This window comes from Chiloscyllium plagiosum, unplaced genomic scaffold (genome assembly GCF_037043375.1).
Source record: "Chiloscyllium plagiosum isolate Xiang-an unplaced genomic scaffold, Cpla_swu_hap1 HiC_scaffold_53X, whole genome shotgun sequence".
Lineage (NCBI taxonomy): Eukaryota > Metazoa > Chordata > Chondrichthyes > Orectolobiformes > Hemiscylliidae > Chiloscyllium > Chiloscyllium plagiosum.
In genome coordinates this window covers 21,255,684-21,270,820 of record NW_028270191.1, presented here as the reverse complement: position 1 = coordinate 21,270,820, position 15,137 = coordinate 21,255,684, and positions in this window count along the sequence as shown.

Below are 15,137 nucleotides of genomic sequence, written 5' to 3'. Positions count from 1 at the left end.
GTACAACACTACTAACACAAATATTTTGAAATGAAAGTATTGCTGGAGAGGAAGAATAGAGACAAATGAGAACAGGGGAGATTAGCAGATGTGCCTCCCAACTGCTTAGGCTGTCAACTCTGGAACTCCTTTGCTTTTCCAAATCTCTTTCTCTCTGTCTCTTGCTTTAAAGAGAAAAACTTTTCATGACCATAGGATGTCCTAGAGTACTTTACAACCAATTACAATTATAGGGTATATTTATAACATACATTTCATGTCACACGTTCTCTGGTGTATACAGCCCCTTAGTGCACTATGGCGAGAAGGTCCTTTGAGTGAGCCTTTATGGCAAATGTCCCAAGCTTCAGTGCATCCCGTAGCATGTAGTTGTTGACCTTGCCAGTCTGTAGCATTCACTTGTCGCCAGCTATTTGCGCTGGTAGCTTCAGATAGACCAAACAGTGTATTTTGCCAAATTGATGCCCCTGCATCATCATTACCTAAATATTTGCAGGAACAGCACAGAAACTAAAATGCTACCAAATGAGCTCAAGTCTTCACTGGCATTCAATGATGGCCTCTTTCAGGGCCAACTTTTCCTGATACTCAGTACACCATCAGGCATTCTGGTAATTTTCTATGTCTACTCAGAATCAGAGCAGCTTTTCTTGTACAGCATTATCCTTTCATTTCCAGTTCCGTAATCCCATTCCAATAATCTCCCTAAATCCCAAATTTAGAGGAGTACTTTGTATTGTATCAGAGTGAAATTTTGGACAATCTACACAATGCCAGCCCTTAATCTAAATAATAATCAGTGACAAGCTTAAAATTTTATATGCCAGTAATTGTTTAGGCACAAGTCAAGTATTTGATGTGGTTCAAACAGTGATTAAAAGTTCTAATATACATCTGTATCAGCAATCTTCATGATCCATTTTAATTATATAGAGATGGGAAATATGAATTAAACCAGTTCAATATTTTCAACAAGAGATGCAAAATGATACTAACCATACACATCAGAAGGCTCTTGGTTCAATTCCTGCCTCATTCTTGATTCTGAAAGATGCAGACACAGTTCTTTTATTTTTCAAACAATTTCAAATCTTTCATTGGATAAAAATAAATTTGTTCCACCCTGTCCAAAGTCTGTGTGGTATGTACTGTCAGCTAAGTCTATAAAATTTTGGTGTTCCTTAAAGTGAATAAGATTTACATTGGAAACATTTTCAATTTTCATTCTCATTCTTGGTATCGAGTTGTTGCAAAGGAAGTGTTGGATTAAAAGGAATGGCCCCATCATTTCTCACACACAAAAAAACTTTAGACTCAATGTCACTTCCATCACCTCAACAGCGTTAGTCCTGTATCTTATTCTGATGTGCTCCTCGAATGAAAATCTCAATTTTGTCTGAGATGCAGGGATCAACTCCCTATCCCTTAAGAGCTGCAGTTCACAAAAAACTATTCTTTTTTTTAATTAGCAATTGATCTCGCATTAATTTTGTTTGCAGAAAAGAATTCCAAACTTTGAGTGTCCTTTGTATGTAGAAATATTTCTGAATTTTGCTCCTCGAAAATATGGTTCTTATTTTTAGATTTTGTCTGAGACTCCCAAACTAGCAGTGATAGTTTCTCTCTATCTACCCTATCAGTTCCTTTTAGTTCTTGAAGTCGCCAATCAGAACATCTTTTAAATTCCAGACAATACAACCCTTGTTTATATAATCTCTTACATCCCTGTGTAATGTTTAGAGTTCAATGGAAAGTAAATATTATCTCATAGAATGTATATTTCGATTTACTGGCAGTGTTCTGATGTACTCTATCTTTGAATAGGATTTAGCTTTTAGAACGATGATTTAACTCAAAGGCCTCTTTCACTCTGTAATGCTCTTTAAATTCCATTTAAAATGATACAAAATGTCAGAGCTGCCACCTTTGGACAAACCTCAGGTGTAAGATTCTCAATCCTCTTCACACTGAAAGCAGGAATTAGATTAAAATGCCAGACTATTCTTGATAGGGGCACAAGAGGTATCACGCCTTTGCTGTATTCTGAGTTCCCCTCTTGTCACTGCTGTTGTGGCAGCTATGGTAAAAGACCTGAGTCACACACCCTGGTTGTTTCTATCGTATCGCTTGGAAAAGGTAATCAAGACATTAGCACTCACTTGGAGCAAGGCTTACTTTTTTTTTAAAAAACTGAAGAATTGCGGATGCTCTAAATTAGAAACACAAACAGAAATTGCTGGAAAAGCTCAGTAGGTCTGGCAGCATCTGTGGAGAGAAATCAAGAGTTACATTTCAGGTCTGGTGACCGGACCTAAAACGTTAACTCTGATTTTTCTTCACAGATGCTGCCAGACCTGCTGAGCTTTTCCAGCAATCTCTGTTTTTATTTGCACACTTTTTTGTTCTGGTTTCAGAATACAATGTATATTGAAGTATCTAACTCTTAACATGTATTGAAATCATTTTATCCCTTTGATCACCTGATTCACCCTCTGGCTCCATAATCTTGATGGCTAGGTGTAACAATATTTTGCCCTTAAGAGAGATTTGTTCTGTGCTGTTTCTCTTGCAGAAGTGTTGCCATAGGAGATGGAATGTCTGCTTCATAAGCAGTGGGCAAACAGCTTTAAGCATTTAGGGTGTAGGTTTGCTCGCTGAGCTGTAGGTTTGATATCCAGACGTTTCATTACCTGGCTAGGTAACATCATCAGTGGCGACCTCTAAGTGAAGCGAAGCTGTTGTCTCCTGCTTTCTATTTATATGTTTGTCCTGGATGAGGTTCCTGGGGTTTGTGGTGATGTCATTTCCTGTTCGTTTTCTGAGGGTTTGATAGATGGTATCTAGATCTATGTGTTTGTTTATAGCGTTGTAGTTGGAGTGCCAGGCCTCTAGGAATTCTCTGGCATGTCTTTGTTTAGCCTGTCCCAGGATAGATGTGTTGTCCCAGTCGAATTGGTGGTTTTTTTCAATCCGTGTGTAGGGCTACGAGGGAGAGAAGGTCGTCCTTTTGTGGCTAGCTGGTGTTCGTGTATCCTGGTGGCTAACTTTCTTCCTATTTGTCCTACTTAGTGTTTGTGGCAGTCCTTGCATGGAATTTTGTAGATGACGTTGGTTTTGTCCATGGGTTGTACTGGGTCTTTTAAGTTTGTTAGTTTTTGTTTGAGAGTGTTGGTGGGTTTGTGTACTACTAGGATTCCGAGTCGCCACTGATGATGTTACCTAGCCAGGTAATGAAACGTCTGGATATCAAACCTACAGCTCAGCGAGCAAACCTACACCCGAAATCTCAACCTGAGCTACAGACCTTCACAAACCTTGCAGCTTTAAGCATCCTGAGTGTTTTTAAATGAGACAAAAGAAGCATGAGTGGGTGGGTTCATACAGACCCAGGGTTTTAGTTTTGCTTCAGTTGGGGTTTTGGAGTTGGCTGTTGAAGCTTATGGATACAGCTCTTTCCCTGCTGTAGCAAAATACTTGAGTTCTGTCTCTGCTGATAGGTTGTTTAGTTTGGTGTTGCTTCCTCCTGAACTGGAAGGGAGATAGCATATGAGGAAAATCTGTTGCTGAATTTGCCTTTGCCAAGGGTGTGTTTATTGGATGCTGCTATATTGAAACAGTTGGTGATTAGTAGTTAAATAACATTATTTTATTAACTATTTCAACAGAGTTAAAGTTATGCCAATTCTTCTTTTTGTTTGTACTTTAACTGTGTTGTAAGAATAAGGTGTGTTTTGCTTAAAGCCTAGGGGTGAACCAATCAAATCATATCTGGAATACAGCACTTTACACTTGCCTATAAATAAAATAAAACATTAGGATCTAGGCCATCTCCTTGATATATTTTGAGAGGATTTGGTCTGATTAATAACAAACTGGGGGCCCATCTGTGATAAAAATCTCTAATTCTAGGTTGGGTTTAGGATTATTGGACTTGAAGACAGTGAGTGGTGAGTGTTGGTGCTCTCTTTTTGGTTGAATTTGGTTGGTTGAAACAATGTGTGCCTTGTGTAGTAATGGCTTTTTCAGTCACTAAGAGTTTCCTGGGAATGGAAGAATTCATTTGGGGCAAAGCTTTCGGAATTGGCAGACAAGCTGAAGTTGAGGTTGCCTATGTCAATGACAAAAGAGGAGGTAATTGTAGCAATAGCTCAGCATCTACAATCGCCAGGATACAATTAGAATCATTGGAAATGGCTAAAATTCAACTGCAAATGGAGCAGCTTGCATTAGAGGCAAAAGAAAAGGAAAGAATAGTCCTAGCAGAATAAAGGGATAAAGAGAGAACTTTTAACTTCAGAAGTTAGAAGTGAAAAGTGAAAATCGACTTAAAATGGCAGAAGTAAAAGTAGAAGGTGGGAGTGGTGATGAGGACAGTGATGAAGAGCAAACGCATCGCAGCCAAAGGCCTAGTGGAGATCTGTTTAAATATGTCAAAGCATTGCCAAGGTTCGACAAGAAGGATGTAGAAACCTTTTTTATTTTGTTTGAGAAAGTGGCTAGACAAATTAAATTGCCATTGGCCATGTAGATATTGAAACAAAGTTGACAGGTAGAGCTAATGAGGTGTTGGTGTCACTATCAGAGGAGGTATCCAGGGAATATGATGGAGCGAAAAATGCCATCTTAAATATCTATGAACTAGTGCCAGAAACCTACAGACAACATTTCAGGAATCTAAGGAGGGAACCTGATCAAACATACAAAGAATTTGAAAAGATCAAACAAAGTAACTTTGATAGCTGGATAAGCACATTGAAAATAGATCAGACGGTTGTGGAGAGACTTATTTTGGAGGAGTTCAAAAATTCACTTCCTGAAATAGTGAGAACTCATGTAGCATGATGGCTCAGTGGTTAGCACTGCTGCCTCTCAGCGTCAGGGATCCAGTTTTGATTCTACCTTTGGGCGACTGTGTGGAGTTTACATGTTCTCCCTGTGTCTGCGTGGATTTCCTCTGGGTGCTCCGGTTTCCTCCCACAGTCACAAAGATGTGCAGGTTGGGTGGATTGGCCATGCCAAATTGCCTATAAAGTCCAAGGATGTGTAGGTTAGTTGGGTTAGCTATGGGAAACGTGGGGTTACAGTGAGGTGGGGGGGGGTGTGTGAGTCTGGGTGGGATGCTGTTTGGAGCATTGGTGTGGACTTGTTGGGCCGAATGTCCTGCTTTCATACTGTAAGAATTCTATGAGAAGAGCAGAGAGTTCAAACTGCAAGATTAGCAGTAGAAATGGCAGATGATTTTGAGTTAGTTCATAAATCAAAGTTTGGCTTCTAGCACCAATTTCCATCTGTGAGGGATAGAAATTAGGGAAAAGCGAAATCCTCAGGTAGTAAAATAAAAGGAGATCTCATTCAAGATAGTAAAGATAGTTTACCACAAATTTTTAAAAAATCAATGGGGGAGGGGAAGAGAAGTAAAAAAACTTTAGGTGTTTTCACTATAATAATGTAGGCCACACAAAGTCGCAATGTTGGTGGTTTAGAAAAAGCATGGGAAGATGCATGTCAGAAAACAGGATAAGCAGTGAGTTTTGTTCAAGTGGTAAAGGAAAGCACAGTGGAAGCTAAAAAGCTGCAAAAGAATGTACAGCCTGGTCAGGAGTTGGTTGAGAAGAAAGTGCCAGTTCTCTTTAAATAATTTATTTGGTGAGTGATGAGGAGATATATATTTCGGAACGAGTATTGCTAGAAAAGATGAGAATATGTTGAATTGAAAGTGAGAAGAGCAGTGTTCCATTATATAAAGTGAGGTTGGCGAGTCTGATGAAAAGTGATGTAATAGTAGTAGGAGTAACAAAAAAATTTACCGTTCTGGAGATAGAATTTATCCTTGGGAATGACATAGCTGGATCACAGGTGGGAGTGATGCTTATTGTGGTTGAAAAGCCAGTGGAAAATCAGACAACTGAGGTGTCACAAGAAGTATACCCTGGGACATTTTCCTGACTTTGTGGTAACAAGGTCACACAGTGGCCTTGGGGTGGCACAGTGGCTCAGTGGTTAGCACTGCTGCCTCACAGCACCAGGGACCCAGGTTCAATTCCAGCCTCAGGTGACTGTCTATCCCTACATTCTATATCTTCAGTCAAGAGTATCCAGAGGATTGGAACAAAGGGATTCCATTTGTACTTTTTGCAATTAGGGGTGAAACAACTAAATTTAGTACATTTGACTGAGTTTTTGGGCATGAGGAGAGAAGACCACTTAAATAAATTGTAGAAAAATTGGTGAGTAGAGTTCACAGAGTCCATATTTGGACTATGTGTCAATGTTAAGGAGAGATTAAATAGAGCGGGTGAGTTGGCTCAGACAGCATTTAAAAGTAGCACAGCATATTATGAAACAGGAAGCAGATAGATCAAAAATTTGTACAGGTCATTCTGCTCTAATGCGACAGTTGCATTACCCTGTGTGGGGGGTGGCACAGTGGCTTGGTGGTTAGCACTGCTGCCTCACAGTGCCAGAGACCCAGGTTCAATTCCAGCTTTGGGCGACTGTCTGTGTGGAGTTTGCACATTCTCCCTGTGTCTGTGTTGATTTCCTCTGGGTGCTCTCGTTTCCTCCCACAGTCCAAAGATGTGTCAGGTGAATTGGCCATTCTAAATTGCCCAAAGTGTTTGGTGCATTAGTTAGAGGGAAATGGGTCTGGGTGGGTTACTCTTTGGAGGGCCGGTGTGGATTTGTTAGGCCAAAGGGCCTGTTTCCACACTAGGGAATCTAATCTACCCAATTTTGCAGTGCACATAGACGATCTGCTGATTTTTTAGCCACACACGGAAGGAACATTTGAAGAACAAGTGCAATTGTTCAATCGACTTCAGGAGGTGGGCTTGATCATAAACCTGGCTAAGAGTGAGTGTGCAAAAGTCCAAGTCATATTCCTAGGCCATACCATTGGATATTGACAGATGGTCCCATGGGATGTGAAAATAAAGGTTATTAAGGAATTTCCTGTACTGTCAACGAAGAGAGAAGTCGTACAATTCCAGGGACTGAATGGTTTTTATCAAAAATGCATACTGACTTTTAACAAGGCAGTTACTCCACTGACTGACCTGTTGAAACAATGCAGAAAATTTCAGTGAATGGAACAGTGTCAGAAAGCATTTGACAGACTGAAAACTGTGTTGACCACTGCTCCAGTGTTAACAATTATTTATGCAAGGTTGTTCAAGGTGGCTATTGCTACGAGTATTTGGTGGTCAATGCTGTTCCTTGCAAGAAAACAACAACAGTATTGAGAGACCTATTGGATATTTTTACAGAAAGTTGAATATTCATCAAAAGAAATGTTTCACCATTGAGAAAGAGACCTTGAGTTTGGTGGTGGCGTTGCAACATTTCAACATTTATGTTGCCAGTAATGTATCTGAGGCAATTTCTCAGATCATAACCCCTAAACATATCTGGATAAATTTAAGGATAAAAATACATGACAGTTAAGAAGGACTGTTATAGTCATTCAATTTGAAAATTACAGATGTGGCAGTAGGAGAGAACATAATTGGCGACACATTGTCACAACTTTAATGAAGGAAGACAGAAGTGTTCGGTGGCAGAAGAAATGGACTGAGATTGACTATAGTATTAAATGTTTGCATGCTTAGGTTTAGTGTAATGTAAATACGTAATGTAGAGTACTTATAGTGTGAGACTAAGTCTTTGAAAATAAAGCCATCTTTGTATATTGATGTTTCTTTTTTTAAGAGGGAAGGTGTGATGTGTCTTTAAAAGTGATTTGTTCTGTGTTGTTTCTCTAGCAGAGAGGTGTTGGCCCAGTGGTGCTGGAATGTCTGCAGTGGGTAAACAGCTTTAAGCTCCTTAAGAGTTTTTTAAAAATTAGACAAAAGAAGCATGTCTGGGTGGAGTCAGGCTCAAACAGACCCAGGATTTTAGCTTTGCATTTAGTTGGAGTTTGGAGTTGGCTGTTGAAGTTGATAGATACAAAGCTTGCACTCTGCTGCAACAAAAAGCTTGAGTTCTCTCTCTGCCTCAAGGTTATTTCTTATGGTGTTCCTTTCACCTGGATTGGAAGGGGGATAGCATGTAAGGAAAATCTGTTTTGCTGAATTTGCCTTTTCCAAAGGTGTGTTTATGGGATCCTGCATTGGAACAGTTGAAGATTAGTAGTTAAAGGATATATTATTTTATTAAGTAGTTAGTTATGCCAATTCTTCTTTTTTGTTTGGATTTTAACTGTGGTGTAAACATAAAGTGTGTTTTGCTTAAAGCCAAGTGATGAATGAATCAAATCATATCTAGAATACAGTGCCTTATACTTGCCTATAAATAAAATAAAAAGTTAGGGTCTAGGTATCTCCTTGATATATTCTGAGGGGGTTTGGTCTGATCATAACACATAAGGTAAAGATGGGTACTGGCTGTGTTACAATCTGACCCAGGCATTGTTTCCAAAGTTAGTGCAGTTCCAGATAGATATCCCCAAATCATTAAGCTCCCACTGAGCAGGAACTGGCTCTCCTTCTTTACTCACCTGTCCCCTCAGTTGGTTGTAACCAGGTTAACTTAAAAGAGGATTTCTCCCCTGGTGATGCCTTTCTCCCATATCAAATGAATTTATTATTTAAAAGGAGCCAAGGCTTCCTTGAATTAACCAAAGAATGAATTTATAGCTACAAAGGTGAAGGTAAAGTCATCATACTCCCAGAGAACCATCGAGTTGTTCTCTCATTAGAGATACAGATGACTGGCAGTGGTTTAACCTGAGGTTGAAAAGGAGGGACCTTCATGGTAACCTCAGTCAATGTGGGAATTGAACCCACACTTGTTGACATTACTCTGCATTGCAAATCAGTTGCCCACCTATCCCAATGCCTCACTAGTTAATAAATGTGAGATGACATAATAACACAACACAAACACACAAGCTAGGAATAAGACATGAGTCCAAAAAAATGATGAAATGAATATGGATCAGTTTCTCCAGGTCTTTTGTGAAAGGTAGATCATTGAAAAGTCAATTTTGGGTTCTTGGCTTTGCGGGTTAGTTGAAATCCTTTTGTTCTGTTTCCTTTGGACAGCAGTTGCTTAGCAGCAATCAAAGTGAGAGAGTTCTTCTTGTCCTTTTTCCATCAACTGGCTTGCTGGCTAGTTGGCTTCTAGCACTGAGTAAGGAAGTTCTTTTACTTGCAACACTGGTCGTTCTTTGACTGTGACTTTTACAGCATACTAGCACTCAAAGCCAGGCTAGTACACACAGAAAATGTGGTACTGGTTACACCTCACAGTAAAGAACCAAATCCAGATGATTCTGGATTTGATAATGAGAAAGTTCTCAAAAATTGGGATAAATTATTGAGTTACGTTCCAGACGAAAATTGAAATGACCCAAAAGAGTCATTACAATCACAAGAAGTTATATGTGGGAATAAACTGGGAACTATTCAATCGGTTATACATGATGTAAACATAGGAAAAGCTAATCCAATTAAGCAACATTCTGAAAGGTTTAACCCTCTAAAATCGGTACAGGTTTCAAACAGAGATTGAAAGCATGCTCAGAGATGATATAATCAAAGTGAGTTCTGGCAAATGGAGCTCACCCACAGTGATGGCACTAAAATCAGATGGTACCCAATGATTACATGTGGATTATTGCAAAGTCGGTTACGAAATGCAGTTATGAAATCCAATTTGTATGCTCTTCCACATTTGGAAAAGTGTATTGCGAAGGTGGGGCAAGCAACTTATATTTCTAAGCTGGACTTACTCAGAGGACACTGGAAGAAAGTGAGGACTGCAGATGCTGGAGATCCAAGTCAAAAACTATGGCACTGGAAAAGCACAGCAGGTCAGGCAGCATTTCAGGCATAAGCCCTTCATCAAAGCTACCTTTATCTGAAAGGGTGAGGAAATTTTGACTTTCATGACACCGAATTGACTTTACCAGTTTAAAGTTATGCCATTTGGTATGAACAATGTGCCAGCCACATTTCAAAGTTGAACCAATAAGGTAATTTGGGGTTACACGCAGATACTTCAGTCCAATACCATACCTTCTTCCACTAGCATACATAGACCAGAGTTGTCGTCAGTTTTTAATTGTGTACTTTGTGTGCATTTCTTGTGTATTCCTGAAAGGGCAAAACACAAAAGAATGTCTGCAAGAGGTAGCTTTCTGCTGAGAGAGGGAAGATAGTCTGCCCTCCCCTGTTATTTCTCTGTCTTTCTCTCTGTTTGAAGTTTCTTTAAAACCCTACAGGTGCAACATTGTACGAGTCCCACACAGAACTCTACCAGATAGCGAATGAACTCACATCTGCAGTAACTTTTGTCCGTAGTAGTACACATTTAAAAAACAATGGGATTTTGTATTAAAAGTTAAAAATACCCATAGTACTTTAGGGTTCTGCTGCTTCAAGTGAAAATGAAAGACCTGCATCTCTATAGCCCCTTTCATGACCTCAGGACACCCCATGATGCTTCACAGCCAATTAAGTATTTTTGAAGTGCAGTACTGTTGTAATGCAAGAACGCAGCAGCCAATTTGCAAATGTCAAACTCCCCAAAACAGCAGTATAATAATGACCAAATAACATTTTTATGAAGTTAATTGAGGGATAGATATTGGGCCAGGACACCAAGGTTAACTATCCTGCCCTTCTTTGAATAGGTGGATTCATTTACATCCAGCTGAGAGGGCATACAGAACCTTGGTTCAGAATCTCATTGAAGAGGCAGCAGTTCCAGCAGTACAGCATTTCCTCAGTTCTGCACTGAGATGTCAGGTGAAAATGTTGCACTCAAGTCTAGAGGGAAACTTTAACCTAGCACCTTTTGTCTCAGGGTGTAGGAATGCCAGGTTAGCTGCATTGCATGTGGTGGAGCAGCTGGAGGTGATGGTGCTTTGTGAAATAGGCCTCCTTAAAGAGGTCATGTCAACTTCAGTCATTGCCATGTCAGGATGACGATGCAATGTAAGGTCCAGCCGCCAGCTTGCAAATGAATCACCAACTAATAACCCTCAGCACATCTTCACACAGCACAGCCAGGCACTTGAGGGCTGGGCATGATCCAAGAAGTACAGATATTTGCATGTTGAAGGGTATGCATGCAGTGCGATGTCTGATGGGCGGTGAGCAATGAATGATTGATGGCAGGTTTTTGCTATTGCATCAGCTTCATCTAACAGTAGAGCTTACTTACTCTGCATCAAAGATAAAAGCAATGACAGGTGAAATTTTAAGACAAGTTGTAACACACACATTGTGAAATTCAAGAATTTATGGGTGCAGTCTGCCACTTTTGGGATTCATCCAAAGTCGGCAATGCTTGCAGTAGTTTTTATTTGAACCCTTAAGACTCAGCTAATTTTGCATTAAGGCCTTGACGAGAAAGGATTCTTCTGACTTTGCATTTTTTGAAAGGCCATCGCAGAGAAAGTAATCCGTTATTGCCTGTTGCTAATGTTTATCTCTGCACCATTAAATCACAGTTTCTATTACTGTTCTTCCCCCGGAGAACCGAGACTCATCTGATGACAGCCTGAATGCCAACTGAAACCAAGATACGTTGCTGCCTCTCATGATGTTCACATGGAAAGGCTTTTGGCCTGCAGCCTTGATTATCCATTGTTGTCCTGAGCAAATCAGCAGTATTGATATTTTAGTGCAGGTAATCTCTGTAATAATTTCAGTCTTCACACCAGAATTCTAAATCTGTTATTAGGGAGACTGAAGCAATGTAGTAATGTTACTTGACCCTTCCATGACATGAGTTAAAATCCTACCACAGTACCTGGAAGTAGCTAAATTCAGTTCATGAATAAAACTTTGGAATAAATTGCTAGTCTCTTTGAAACAACACAAACATCTAATCAGTAATAAGACCATAAGACGTAGGAACAGGAATTAGGCCATTTGGCCCAATGAGTCTGCTGCACCATTCAATCATGGCTGGTAAGTTTCTCAACCCCATTCTCCCATTTTCTCCTCATAACCTTTGATCCTCTTGGCAATCAAAAACCTTATCTATCTCTGTCTTAAATATACACAATGACTTTGCCTCCATAACCTTCTGTCACAGTGGATTCCATAGTTTCATCACTCTCTGGCTGAAGAAGTTTCTTCTCATCTCTATTGTAAAAGGTCTTCCCTTTAACTCGAAGGCTGTGCCCTCGGCTGCTAATGGAAAACATCTTCCTAATGTCCACTCTGCCCAGGCCATACAGTATTCTGTATGGTTCAATTAGATCCCTCCTCATCCTTCTAAATTCCATCGAGTATAGACCCAGAGTCCTCAAACGTTCTTCATATGTTAAGCCTTTCATTCCTGGGATCATTCTCGTCAACCTCCTCTGGACGCATTCCAGGGCCAGGTATCCTTCTTAGATATGGGGCTCAAAATTGCTCACATTATTTGAAATGTGGTCTGACCAGAGCCAGAGAACTTCAGAAGTACATCCCTGCTTTTATATTCTTGTCCTCTCGAAATAAATGCCAACATTGTATTTGCTTTCTTAACTACTAGCTCAACCTGCAAGTCGACCTTGAGAGAATCCTGGACAAGGACTCACAAGTCTCTTTGCACTTCAGATTTCTGAATATTCTCCCCATTTAGAAAATAGTCCATGCCTCTATTCTTCCTACCAAAGTCTATGACCTCACACTTTCCCACGTTGTATTCCATCTGCCACTTCTTTGCCCACTCTCCTAACCTGTCTAAATCTTTCTGCAGCCTCCCTGCCTCCTCAATGTTACCTGTCCCATCATCCATCTTTGTATCATCTGTGTCGGAGAAATTCAGCCCAGTGAATCAGAGACCACAAATGAGGATCGCGGTGAAATTGACCAGTGGTTTATTCAACAAAGCGATATCACAGAAGAGAAATTGACCAGGCTGACACAGAACTGATTCTCTGCACAGATGGCCAGAACGCTCTCCCCCGAGCGGAAGGTGCCGGTAAGTTTTACAGGGGTACAACACAAAGGTGATAACTGTAAAGCAGTTACAGTATAGAAATTGTAAACCGAGCCTGCTCTTAGGGTATTGGGACCACAGTGCTAAGAGCTTTACTGTGAAAGCTGTTTGGGAAGTGTATTCTCTGGTCTGGGAATAGCTTGGCCATGTCTGGTTTCTTTGTTAGCCTGTTTGGCTAGGACTGGGGCATTGTGGGTGTGTTCTGTATATGTTGGCAGGCTTGATTGCTGTGTTTCGCAGGCCTGCTTCTGTGTTTCTTATGTGGTCACGCTGTAGGTGGCAGGGCAGCAGATCGTTCCCCCACAATCTGCAAACTTAGCCAGAATGCCCTCAGTTCCTTCATCTAGATTATTAACATATCAAGTGAAAAGCTGTGCTCCTACAACTGAGCCTTGTGGAACACCACTAGTCACCGACTGCCATCCTGAGAAGAATCTTTTTATCCCCACTCTTTGCTTTCTGCCAGACAGCCAAGCTGCTATCCATGTTAATACCTTGCCTCCAACACCATGTGCCCTTATCTTACTCAGTAGCCTTTTATGTGGCACCTTGTCAAAGGCTTTCTTGAAGTCCAGGTAGATAACATCCTTTGACTCTCCTTGGCCTAACCTGCTCGTTACCTCCTCAAAGAATTCTAGCAGATTTGTCAGGCATGACCTCCCCTTGATGAAACCATGACTTTGCCCTATTTTACCATACACTTTCAAGTATTCAGAAATCTCATCCTTCACAGTGGACTCCAAAATCTTACCAACGACTGAGGGCAGGCTAATCACCCTATAATTTCTCAACTTTTGCCTACTCTCTTCTGAAACAAGGGGGTTACATTAGCGATTTTCCAGTCCTCTGGGACCCTCCCTGACTCTAGTGATTTCTGAAAGATCACTATTAATGCTTCCACTATCTCTTCAGCTATCTCATTCAGACCTTTGGGGTGGAGTCAGTCCATCTGGTCCAGGTGACTTATCCACCTTCAGATCTTGCAGTTTTTCTAGCACCTTCTCCTTAGTGATGACCACCATACTCAGCTCTACAGCCCTGACATGAATTTTTGGGATGTTACTCGTGTCTTTCACTGTGAAGAATGACGCAAAGTACTTTTTCAGTTCCTCTGCCATTTCTTTGTTTCCTTTCTCTACCGTCATTTTCAAGCAGTCCAATGTCCACTTTTGCCTCTCTTTTACCCTTTATATATCTAAAGAAACTCTTGCAATTTATTTTATATTACTGGCTAGCTTACCCTCATATTTAATCTTCTCCTTCCTTATTTCTTTTTTGGTTGTCCTCTGTTGGTCTTTGTATGTTTTCTAATCCTCTGGATTTCCACTGCCCTTCACACCACTATATGCTTTCTCTTTTGCTTTTATGCTGTCCCTGATGTCCCTTGTCAGCCATAGTTGACTTGTCCTTCCTTTAGTATGTTTCTTTTTCGTGGGGATGAATGTCCACTTTTAGGATAGGGAATCTGCCCTTACCCAATTTGGCTGAAATGTGACTTAAAATCTATACCAATATGTTGATTCTTAACTGCCCTCTGAAGTGGCCACTCAGTTATAGACAACTCATTACCACTTGCTCAAGGGCAGTTCAGAGTGGGCAATTATTGCTGGCTTTGTCATGGCACGCACATCCCAGAAACAAATTAGTAAAAAGAAAAGCTTGCTACAGAGTTAAGCAAAGGCTCGTAAACCAGAAGTGTTAACTCTGTTTCTCTCCTCACATATGCTGCCAAACCTGCTGGGTATTTCCAGCATCTGTAGTGTTTTGCTTTTACACAGAACAGGAGGAAAGGCCACCTAGCCCTTCAAGCCTGTACCACCATTTATTTAGATCAAAACTGATCTGTAAACGGTTGATTCCATTTACCTACCTTGGTACCATATAGCTTTACCTAACAAAAATCTCTCGGTCCAGATATTGAATTTTTTAATTAATCCCCAGTTTTTGAGGGGAGAGCTCCAGATTTCCACTGTTTGTATGGAAGAAATGCTTCTAGACATCACTGCTGTTTAGACTAGCTCTATTTTTCCCACCTGAGGAAAGCCTTTGTCTCTATCGACCTTTTAAAATTGATGAATTATCTCAAGCACCTTAATTAATTCATCCCTCAATCGCTTAATCTTCTATAACTATATGAGAGAGGGCGTAGAGGCAATTTACAAGGATTTAGCCAGGCCGAAAATTGCAGCAATAAGGAA